At 49.7% G+C, this 11,523-nt stretch overlaps 1 long non-coding RNA gene across 1 annotated transcript; it reads right to left on the minus strand.

Annotated features, from left to right (window-relative positions):
* Positions 1-7,374: 7,374 nt before the first annotated feature.
* Positions 7,375-11,284, minus strand: LOC124508065 (uncharacterized). The gene is made up of 4 exons (XR_006961210.1): positions 11,192-11,284; positions 10,276-10,631; positions 8,732-8,814; positions 7,375-7,508 (listed from the first exon to the last, which is right to left on the minus strand). It is a non-coding gene; the product is annotated as an uncharacterized LOC124508065 (long non-coding RNA).
* Positions 11,285-11,523: the final 239 nt, after the last annotated feature.

Below are 11,523 nucleotides of genomic sequence, written 5' to 3' on the forward strand. Positions count from 1 at the left end.
CAGGCCCAAGGCTATTTTCCTTGCGTTGTCCTGGCATTCTTATGTGCCTCCCTTCCCGGGGCTGGAAATAATTTGTCCACATCTGAGAGCCCCTCAAGAGCTCAGCCTTAGTTCATCTCCCTACCCTTAGCCTAGAACCAGGAGGTGCTAGAAATTGGAGAGTAGGGATTTCATTTTTTTTTAATATTTATTTTATTTTTGACAGAGAGAGAGAGACAGAGCGTGAGAAGGGGAGGGGCAGAAAGAGAAGGAGACACAGAACCCAAAGCAGGCTCCAGGCTCCCAGCTGTCAGCACAGAGCCCGACACAGGGCTCAAGCTCACGAACCGTGAGATCATGACCTGAACCGAAGTCGAATGCTCAACGGACTGAGCCACCCAGGCGCCCCTAGAGATTTCATTTTTGATAGATACAGCCAAATTGGCCTCTCTCATAGAAGCTGTCCCTCTTCCCCTCCCTGTAGCAGTGCCCACGCCTGTTGACAGTATGATTCCACTTTATACAAACATCATTCAGATGTGCTTGCACACGAGTGAAAGGAGGTACACATGTAGTTACATAATGCATAAAGAGTGGGGGGTTATGCTCTAAAGGTCACTTCATTATAAAGAGATTGTAAACAATCTTAACTTTGTCAACAGAGGGTCTCATTAAATAAATGATGGAATATCACCCAGTGGTTGAAAAAGAGAGAGGCTTGGGACACCTGCGTGGTTCAGTCGGTTAAGCGTCCGACTTCGGCTCAGGTCATGATCTCACAGTTCCAGAGTTCGAGCCCCGTGTCAGGCTCTGTGCTGACATCTCAGAGCCTGGAGCCTGTTTCAGATTCTGTGTCTCCCTCTCTCTCTGCTCCTCCCCTGCTCACACTCTGTCTCTCTCTGAAAAATATTAAATAAACTTAAAAAAAATTTTTTTTAAGAAAAAGAGCAAGGCAACTTTCATTATGAAAAGATCAAGATGTTAAATGACTGGGGCACCTGGGGACTCCGTCAGTTAAGTGCCCAACTCTTTTTTTTTTTTTTTAAGTTTATGTATATATTTTGAGAGAGACAGAGACAGCACAAGTAGGGGAGGGATAGAGAGAGAGAGAGAATCCCAAGGAAGCTCCTTGGTGCCAGCGAGAGTCTGATGCAGGGCTGGAGCTCATGAAACCATGAGATCATGACCTGAGCTGAAACCAAGAGTCAGACGCTTAACCAACTGAGGCACCCCAGTGTCCAAGTCTTGATTTCGGCTCAGGTCGTGATCTCACGGTTCATGAGATCAAGCCCCACATGGGGCTCTGTGCTGACAGTGCAGAGCCTGCTTGGGATTCTCTCTCTCCTTTCTCTCTGCCTCTCCCCTGCTCACACACACACATACTCTCTCTCTCTGTCTCTCTCTCTCAAAATAAATAAATAAATTTTAATGAAAAAAGATATTAAATGACTAACAACAATGTCGGCAGTATGCTACAATGTGCACAATTTTTTTTTTTAACTATCATGTTCGCATATTCATAAAACGTCTTTGGAAAGACACAGGGTAAGCTGGTCAAGATGGTTGTCCGTGGGGTCGGAGAGGTTGTCTGGGGGTGGAAGCCAGCTGAGAGGGAGACTATTTTTCAACCAATAACTGGTTATTTTGTGTGCTTGCTTGCTTATGTTATTCTATTAAATTCTATTATGTCATTCTATTAAATAGGTAATGCTCACACACGGCACAAAATCTAAACAAGGCCAAAGGTTCAGCCCAAAAGAAGCCTCCCTTTCTCCTTCCTCCAGCCCTCTTGGCTTGCCCTCTTTGGTACCTTCTGAATCTTTGCAGCATGGGCAGAACTACCACTCAAAAATAATTAAATCCAATACATATTCTTTTTTTAGAAAAACAGCTGAATTATTAAAATAGCAACCCCTGGCTGAAGAAAGGAATAAATCAACAAAAGAATAGTTGGTTGAAGAATTGATACATGAAACAATTCAATAACCAAAGCAAAGAGGACGTGACCCAGTGACGAAGGAAGTGACAAAAATAAGAAGAGATACAAGTAAGACCTGACTACCGTCAGAGAGAGCATCCCGTCTCGTCTCGCCCTTGGTTTCCTGTGTGTGTATCTTCTCTTCCTACCCCGACCAGGACACCCTTTATGCGCTCGTTTCCTCCCCAGGGCTACGCAGGCTGTGTGTGGTCAGCATTTCTGGCCTCAGTGCCGCTAGTACTAGCCATGCTCTGTGGGCTAGATTCGTTGTTATCTATTTATTGTCAGTCATTTTTTTTCTTTTGGGTCATGATCTTACGGTTTATGAGATCAAGCCCCAAGTCAGGCTGCTTTGGGATTCTCTCTCTGTCTCTTTCTCTCTCCTGGTCTCCCCCCTGCTTGTGCTCTCTCTCTCTCTCTCTCTCTCTCTCTCTCTCTCTCAAAATAAATTAATTAATTTTAAAAAATTTCATAGGTTCCCTAAAATTATTTTGGGCCCTGGGCAGTGCGTCTGCTGAGCCCAAAGGATGACGTTGGCCCTGGATAATCGCCCAGTATTATCGGTGGATTGTCCCCAGTAGAGGGAGACCTCTAGAGGTGGGGGTCGAGGACACTGACCACAGCCGGGGGGCTGGCCCCTTCAGAGGGAGAGGCAAAAGGAAGAGGGTGGCAGGGGACCTTCTCTTTGTATGAGTCTGGAGCAGATGAAAACAGCTTAAAATTCCAAGTCAGGCCTCCTGCTCAGGGGTTCTCAGCATTGACAACGCATTAGAATCACCTGGGAGCTTAAAAAACTACTAGAACCTGCTTTCCACCCCAGGGCAATTAAATCAAAATTTCTGATGTGAGGTCAGGGCTTGGGTTTTGTTTCAAGCTCCCCTAGGTGATTCTAACAGGGGTCAGGGCTGAGCATCGCACAGATATTCCTGCAGATGGAAGGAGTGAGCGGGGTGAGGGGAGAGGCTCTGATTTGCCCAGTAGATGACATCTCACCCTGACATCTAAGACCATGAACCCTTAGTGGCTGCCAGAGGCAGATTCAAAGTAGGGCACACGTCCCTTGTAGAGGGCCCTTCCAAGGCCCTGCACTTATCCTAAAGATAGCCTCCCCGGGGCGCCTGGGTGACTCAGTTGGCTAAGCATGCGACTTCGACTCAGGTCATGATTTCACAGTTCATGAGTTCAAGCCCTGTGTCGGGCTCCCTGCTGTCATTGCAGATCTGTCTCCCCCTTTCTCTGCCCCTCCCCCACTTGCAAGCATGTGCACGCATGCTCCCTCTCTCTCTCCCACAAAAATAATAAACACTTCAAAGTAAAAGGATAGCCTCCCCAAATCATGGAGCTTCAGACTGCACCCAGCCTGGATTCACCCCGTGGGTGCCACTCCTGGCCCAGAACCTTGCTGGGCAGACACACAGACATGAAGGGCCCAGAGCATACCTCCCGCCTAACAGCAAAGTAACTAAGAAATAGGGACTTCACCAGCAAGCACTGAGTGGGTTTCTCCAAGGGTCGCCTGTGGGCCCCCTTCCACCTGAAGATCTGGTGCAATTAACCAGCCCTTCCAGGCCACCGAATCAGCATCTTGGGTCTAGGTCGGAAGCTGCATTTTTTACATGCTTCCGAGGGGATATCCATGCACATGAACATTTTTGAGTTAGTTCTACATCTTGATTCAGGAGGGGGCCACATAGTGTGCACATCTGTGAAAAATCATTGAGGTTGACTCTTAAGGTGCACCTGACTCAAAACAAAAACGAAAGAGACCCAACCACGTGTCTTGAGCTTTGGAAGGGGAATCAGGGGAAGCTGCCTGGAGGATGGGTTCTTTGAGCTAGGCCTACACGTGGAGAGGAGCAGGGAACAGGGCAGAGGGAGTTGGGAAGGCCATGGGAAGAGACTCTTGTAACCACAGCAGTGGGTGAGACAGGTAGGAATGGAGACGGGGTTGGTTCTCTGAGGCCTTGTCAGGCAGCTGCCTCACCCCTACCCAGGGACAGGGTGTCCTCAGAGGCCCACAGGCTGCTGTGGTCAGCATAGGTAGCCCGTGTAAACTCCCAACTTGCCTCCAAGTGCACCCAGGTCATTCTCCCCAACAAGACGGCATTGTTTGGGGTTCCAATGCAGGGCAAGAAAAACAGAGAGCCCAATTGTCCCTGTCATAATGGGTATATAATTTATAATAATGTCAGCTATTAAAGGATTTTTAGTAATTAACTGACAGTGGTGTGCTATTTCACTGCATTTTTGCCTGCCATAATGATCTTGAACTTTGCAAGACGGTTTTGAACTTGCTCAAAATAAGCCCTGAATACAAAGAAGGGCGACATCATTCCAAATGAGGGGCGAGAGGGGTTGGACAAAATGGGGCTGTTCTCCTCCCGGGAGAGGGGTGAGCCGTGTAGAACCAGGAAGATCTGAGGCCCACTGTCTTCCCAGGGAGCTGTGCAACCAGTAAAATGCCTGCCAGGCCAGAGCGGTGAGTAAAAGCAATAATAGTGTGTTCAATTGCATTTTTTTTTCAATACACCTTGTTTGCATGATACACAGCTAGGAATATTTTTCTCTTCCCCAAAGAAATATGCTTCCATGCTTGTCTTTCTGGAAACACATGTCTCTGTTGGTATGTCTTTTACTCTTCTGATTTGTAACAGAGACATGGGAAATATTTCTTTTTCCTATTAATTCCACACAGAAAGCCAAAGCCAGCACAAGCCCGACGATAAATCGTAACTGACACTGAGTGGTCGGGAGACAGTAGGGAGTGGTGGAGTCTGTGGCAAATTGGTGAGCTCAGACCCAGTGTGAGTGAAGCATCTGTTATTCCGCTCCAGACAATCAGGACTGCAACCCCCTGGCAAGACTCAGGTACCTATGGCAACCTCAGTTCTCCCTCTTCCTCTTGAATAGCAGAATAAGGATTTAGTTTCAGCTGGGCAAATTGTATCCTGGAGAAAGAAACTAGCATAGTCCCATGACTATCTCTAGCCTCCCTTGCACTGGGTATAGTCATATGACTATTTCTGGCCAATAAGATGTGAGTGGAAGCTTTGTGCAGGAATTCTGGGAAGGCAGTAGAAAGAGAGCCAACTCAACTGGGAGGCCCCCTTTTTTGCCTTCAACCTTTCCTTCTCTGGCCCAGAGTATCTCCAGTCTTCTTTCGTATAAGAGACAGCTATCCTACTTAAGCTTCTGTTATTTTGAGTTTTTGTGTTATAATCTGTCCAACTTAATCCTAATTAATACAACTGGACTCACTGTTACCACAGAGTCCGATTTTTCAAATTTAGCCAGGCTTATACAGATTTGTATATGACATATCTTGATGTCATATATATTGGAAGCCCCATAAAAAAATATTAAAGTATAAGGGCACCTGGGTGGCTCAGTCAGTTAAACGTCCGACTTCGGCTCAGGTCATGATCTCACGGTTCGTGGGTTCGAGCCCCACGTCAGGCTCTGTGCCGACAGCTCAGAGCCCGGAGCCTGCTTCGGATTCTGTGTCTCCCTCTGTCTTTTCCCCCTCCCCTGCTCGCACTCTGTCTCTCTCTCAAAAATAAAAGTAGACATGAAAACATTTTTTTCATTAAATTATAAAAAAAAAAAAAAGTATTATATAAAAAAAATTAAAGTACCAAACAGGCCAAACCAGCCAGGTCTGAGCTGCATTCAGCCCAAGCACCCCTCTGGTGGGGGTTAGGAATGCTGACAAACTGCCAGTTCTCTTTTCTGGGAACAGAGGCTCGAGCTTCTCCACCGACTTGACTCAAGTATGGCCATGTGATTGGCTTTGGCCAATGAAGTATGAGCAGGTGTGATGTGAAACACTGCCGGGCAGGTGATCTCAGCTCCGGCGTGGAGCTTTTGCCACATTCTTTGTACCCTGCTGCTGTCATTATAGAAGCATGTCAACATGGAGCTCCCCTCAGCTAAATCTCTGAGTGACTTCGAATAACCCACCATGCAGTGCCTCAACAGGAAACAAACATAGTTGTTATAAAGCCACCGGGATTCGGGAATTTTTGTTACCACCGCGTTACCCAGCCTCTCCTGACTGATCCGCGATCTGCGTCCTGGGTATTGGTCGTTAGAATTTTACAAAGCCCTCCATCCGCCTTTCTTTCTGTGGGTGAAATTCCCCATCTTTCTAACCTTCTTATTCTTTTTTTCCCATTTATTCTTTCACTCGTTCGTACATTCGTACATCAGACACGTGGGGGCCCTTGTGGGCGCTAAGTCAAGTCACTGCTATCTGGGAGCCCACATCCTCCCTTTGTCTGGGTGGTTTGTCTTGCCCATATCCCTTTGGACCCTTCCCAACCTCCCTCACATCCGACCCAGCAATGGAAAGAAAGAGGGAGAGAGCGGGGAGGAAGTCTTTTGAAGGCAGCCTCTCAGGTCTGGGATTCCTGTGAGAGCTCTTGGTTTCTTCCTTCTTCTATCTGATGCAACCCTCACCACCTCCAGGGAGAAAACCAAGGCTCCGGGACGTTCACTAACTTCCCCAAAGTCACACAGTTAGAAGGCAGCAGACGTAGACTTGCAGCAGGGTCATGACAGTCTGCAAGGCCTGTGTCCCCCAACCACCCTGTATCACCGGCCTCTGTGGACATCTGTCTTCCGTGGTCAGAAGTCATCTGTAGCTACAGGGTAGTATTTGCAGATAAGAGCCTATCTCCCACTTCTGACTCTTTCTTTTGTCACAGACCGAAAAAGCATTTGCGATTCTGCACTGAATCTGCTGCAGCCTGTAGTGCAACCCCGCGGGCAGCTCGGCCTGCAGGCTGTGGGAGGCATGAGGGCTCGCACATGGGCCTGGAGACGGTGGATGGCAACTCTGGCCATTAGGAAACTTAGAGCTGCACGTAATGGGAAACCCAGCTCAAAATGGTTCTAACAATAAGAACCTTTATTATCTCATGGGGAAAAAAAAAAAAAAAGGAACCTCAGAGGCAGAACACGGTCTCAGAGCAGTTCCTCAAAGAGACCCATCTTTCCATCTCGTCGCTTCTCTGTCCTCAGTGGGTTGGTTCTGACTTCGGCTGGCTTCCCCCACGGTGGCAAGAGGGCTGTCGCAGTTCCAGCCATCACATCAGACACAACAAAGAACAGTTCTCCTGCCGTCTCCTTCCTAACAGTCAAGAACCTTTTCCCAGACCCTCTCTAGCAGAGATCCCCTCAAATCTCCTTTGCCAGAACCGGGGTCACCGATTGACTTAAGCTACAGAAATTTCATCTGGCCAGGTATCTTCTACTCACCCTCCTTTACTCTGGCCCCTCTGCATCCTTTGAGGCTGCCGTGCAGGGACTCCATCAATAGGCCACCTTGCCCTTGCCTTCAGGGTGGACTCAGCCAACGAGGGACACCAAGTGCTCCCAGGCAGGAATAAGGAGTGGTCAGGCTACTTACTCCCCAGTGTCCTCCTTGCTGGGCCGCCATGGGTCATCTGCATCTTCTACCAAAGGCCACAGCCCCTGGAAGGCAGCCCTCTCCACACCACATCCCCTCCTGGTTCTGGCTCCTGCTCCCGTCCTTGGGGACTTCTCGGTCCTAGGGGGTGATAACAGCTGCTGTTCATAGCCCATGGGTAGCCCTAGGCTAATTCACCATTGGTAGCCCAGGCTAACTCACCGCCCCTGTGCAATGCGCAAACTCTTCGCACACCCTTGTAAAATAGGCCTTTGCTCACGCTCTCTCAGTTGCCCAATCTGAGACCTGACAGTACGCTAGACAGGGGATAAAGCTCCCTTTGCAGTCTTGAGTCACTGTCTCCTAAGCCTCTTCCCAGGCCTCTTTAGCACTGAACGCTCAGTCCACCCCAAATCACCCCTCCCATCTCCCTATCCGCCGTGCTGATCTCCCCGTCTTTGTCAACAGCACCACCGACCATTCAGGCTCCCAGGAACAAAACCTGGGTGTCGACTTCCACTCTCCCAATGCCAGGCCCCCAACCCAGTCCAGAACGGTTTTCACTGATTCCACCTCCACTGTTCTCTCCCATTCCTCACCGTTTCCTAATTTCAAGCCTCCGTCACTGCCCATCGGCCTCATGACACAGCGGCCCCCTGAATGATCCCGCTGCCTCCAATTCATGCCACTGCCACAAGAAATGTCTTCAACCACAGCTCCGATCGTGACCTTCTTCTCCTGCTCGAAACCTGCCCCGACTGCCCGCAAATTAGACTCCAGATGCCTTAACCTGGCAGCAAAGCCTTCCACATTAGGCCCCTGCACAGCTTCCCAGCCCCATTTCCTACTGTGTGCACACAGCCCCGGCTACACAAGCTGTATCAGTCAGCTACTGCTGGGTACAAAATCATCCCAAGGCTTAGTAGCTTAAGACAACAATGTATATCATTGCGGCCGGGTCCAAGTTCAGGCAGGACTTCTGCTGCTCTGGGCCAGGCACAGCTGATCCTGGCTTGGCCCAACCCCACGTCTGCAGGCAGCTGACAGGTTGACTAAGGGCTAGTTGGTCTGGGATGGCCTCACTCTCACATCCAGCGGTTGTCTGGCTGGGTGAAAGGAAGTGACCGAGCCACGTGTCACTCATCATCCAGCAGACTCATCTGATGGTGTATTAGTTATCCGTAGCTGCGTAACAAGTTACACAGCTAAAAACCACAAACGCGGTCTCTGGGGGTCAGGAAGCCTAATGCCCCTTGGGGGGTGTCTTCGGCTCGAAGACTCTCACAGGGCTAGAGTCAAGGCATCGACTAGGGCTTTGGTCACCTCGAGGCTCCAGCGGCGGATCTGCTTTTAAACTTACTCACGTGGATTTTGGCAGGTCTCGGGTCCTTGCTAGCCCTCGGCCAGAGGCATCATTTCCTTGCCACGTGGAGTCCTCCATAGACACCTGCAGCACAGAAGCCGGATTCCCTCAAAGCAAGTCAGCAAGAGAACAAGGAAGGGAAAGCAAGATGGGACCCACCCAGTCTTTCTTTGTGTAAGCTGATCTCAGAAGGGCCGACTCCCTTCTTTTGCGGCGTTCTATTTGTGAGAAGCGAGGCACCAGGCCCAGCCAACACTCAATGGGAGCAGGTGACACAGAGCATTAATCTCAGGAGGTGGGGATTATTGGGAGCCATTTTATTTATTTATTTATTTATTTATTTATTTATTTATTTATTTAAAAATTTTTTTAATGTTTATTTATTTTATTTATTTATTATTTATTTTGAGAGACAGAGCACGAACAGGGGAGGGTCAGAGAGAGAGGGAGACACAGAATCTGAAACAGGCTCCAGGCTCCGAGCTGTCAGCACAGAGCCCGACGCGGGGCTCGAACTCACGGAGTGTGAGATCGTGACCTGAGCCGAAGTCGGACGCTTAACCGACAGAGCCACCCAGGTGCCCCACTGGGAGTCATTTTAGAGCTGCCTGGCACACCTGACCTCGGTCATAGACTGGAGGCAGGGTTTCAAAAACCGCAAGAGGGCGTGCAGAAGCGCATAAAACCTCTTGAAGCCCAGGTTCAGAACTTGTCTATGCGAGCCATAGATCCAAGTGCAGATTCGAGGTGCGGGAGAAGCAGACTCCATGTCTTGATGAGGAGAGCTGCCCAGTCACACTGCAAAGAGGATATGGGCAAGGATGGAGAACTGTGTCCATTTTTGCAAAGAGGCCAACAGACTTTTCCCACCGGGCCTCAAAGATGCTTTGTGCTTTCTCGCCTAACGGCCGTAGGGCACAGCTTCTTCTTCTTGTGTGTCTGAGGCCCACCTCTGCCTGTTACCATCCGGGCAGTCTCCAAGGACCAACTCACAGCCTGTATTAGTTTCCTTTTGCTGCTATAACAAATGATCTCAAACTTAGTGGCTTAGGACAACTCAAATTTTATTGCCTTATGGTTTGGGAAGTCTGAAGTCCAAAACGGGTGTCACTGGGCTAAAATCAGAGCGGTGGAAGGGCCACACACCTTTCCAGGGGCTGGAGGGAACTTTTCCAGCTTCTAGAGGCAGCCCGTGTTCCTTGGCTCACGTCCCCTTCACCCGTCTTCAGCACCAAGAATGGCCGGGGAAGTCTTTCTCCTCATATCACTCTGACGCTAATTCTCTCTCTCCCTCCTGCTTCCACTCGTAAGGACCCTGGTGACTATAGTGGGTCCACATTGACAAGCCAGGATAATCTCCCCAGCTCAAGGTCAGCGGTCTACCTCCAGTCTACCAGCATCCACAATCCCCCTTTCCATGTAATGTAACATATTCTCAGGTTCCAGGTTCGAGCACATGGACCCCTTTGCTGGGGCCATTCCTCTGTGTACCACCCCACTCCCACCCCAACTCCCACTGATGGCAGCATTTTGTTGAATACTTACTATGTGCCAGCCGGTGTGCCCAGCACTCCTTTCCCTGAATGATTCCACCCATTCTTCTCACCCCTATGAGGAAGGCACTCTCAGCGTCCTCATTTCACAGACTCCAAGAAGTTAAGCGACTCCCCAAGGAGACCCAGTGAGCACGTGCTGGATACCGGAACTTGAACCCGAGTCTGCTGAGCTCTGAAGCCAGAGTCCCAACCACTTGCTCGTGCCGTGTCCTCTGAAGCCACCAGATCCCTTCAGCTAGCTGTCACCCCTCCTCTGCGCCCCCACAGCCGAGGAAGATTGGGCCTCTCTTTCAAGAGAGATTCTTCTCAAGTCTCAGTTTTGAGCAGGCCACCTCCCCAGCTCATCTGTCAAAGTAATAAAAGTAATCGTTTAATGAAAATCTGCCATACGCCAGAACCTTCTCACCCAACATTTCTCACACCCACTGCTAAGGCAGGTGTTCCTTCCACTTCCCAGTGAAGGAAATGCAGACTCCGGGGAGGGTCAGCCTCAGGGTTCATTGGTGTCAGTGCGGGGAGTGGAATCCAGGCCTAATTCCGAAGCCCGTTCTTGCCTCCGCTAGGCCACCTGTGCACTTGTAAATGCCAACTGCCTTCGTAAGCCAGGTAGGACCCTGTCTATCATTAGCTGGCTTTACGCTGGCTGGGTGTGTAGCTCAGTGGTTAAATGGGAGATTCTGGAGAAATACTGCCAGGGTTCCAGTCTCAGCCCTCCTGGTTTCTGCCTGCGTCTGCCTCAGTTTCCTGAGCTGTAAGATGGATACAGTGACAGCACCGACCTCATACGATCTGTCGTGAGGATTAAGTGGACTAAAATCTCTTGACAGTCACTACTGCAGAAAGCACTCTCCGTGTTAGTGTTTTCGTGGGTTTGCCTGGTCAGCTGGGGCTCATTCAACGCCTACCCCAGTGTCTGGCCGTGCCGTGGGCCTCTGCTCTGGCCTTGCTGGGCATCTCTCTTCTGTGACATTCCATCACCCCAGACTACCTGCATGGAAGGTTCCCTGGAAGAACAAAATAGATCATTGTTGAGAAAATACTTTGTAAACTACAGAGTGAAGTGGGCCTGTGTTGGCTATTAATGACCTGTATGAAGGGCTTAACGATCAGGCCAGAAAACCATAGACCCCCCGAGGATCCAGTGCAAAGGCAGCCTCCCCAGCGTGGGCCCCAGGGGGACAGAGGGCCGGCAGCTGTCATATTTCCTCCTCCTCTCCCATCTCCACACCCCACCCCA

Source organism: Lynx rufus, unplaced genomic scaffold (genome assembly GCF_022079265.1).
Source record: "Lynx rufus isolate CCGP_SWC_20201006 ecotype Redwood Valley unplaced genomic scaffold, mLynRuf1.p SCAF_13, whole genome shotgun sequence".
Lineage (NCBI taxonomy): Eukaryota > Metazoa > Chordata > Mammalia > Carnivora > Felidae > Lynx > Lynx rufus.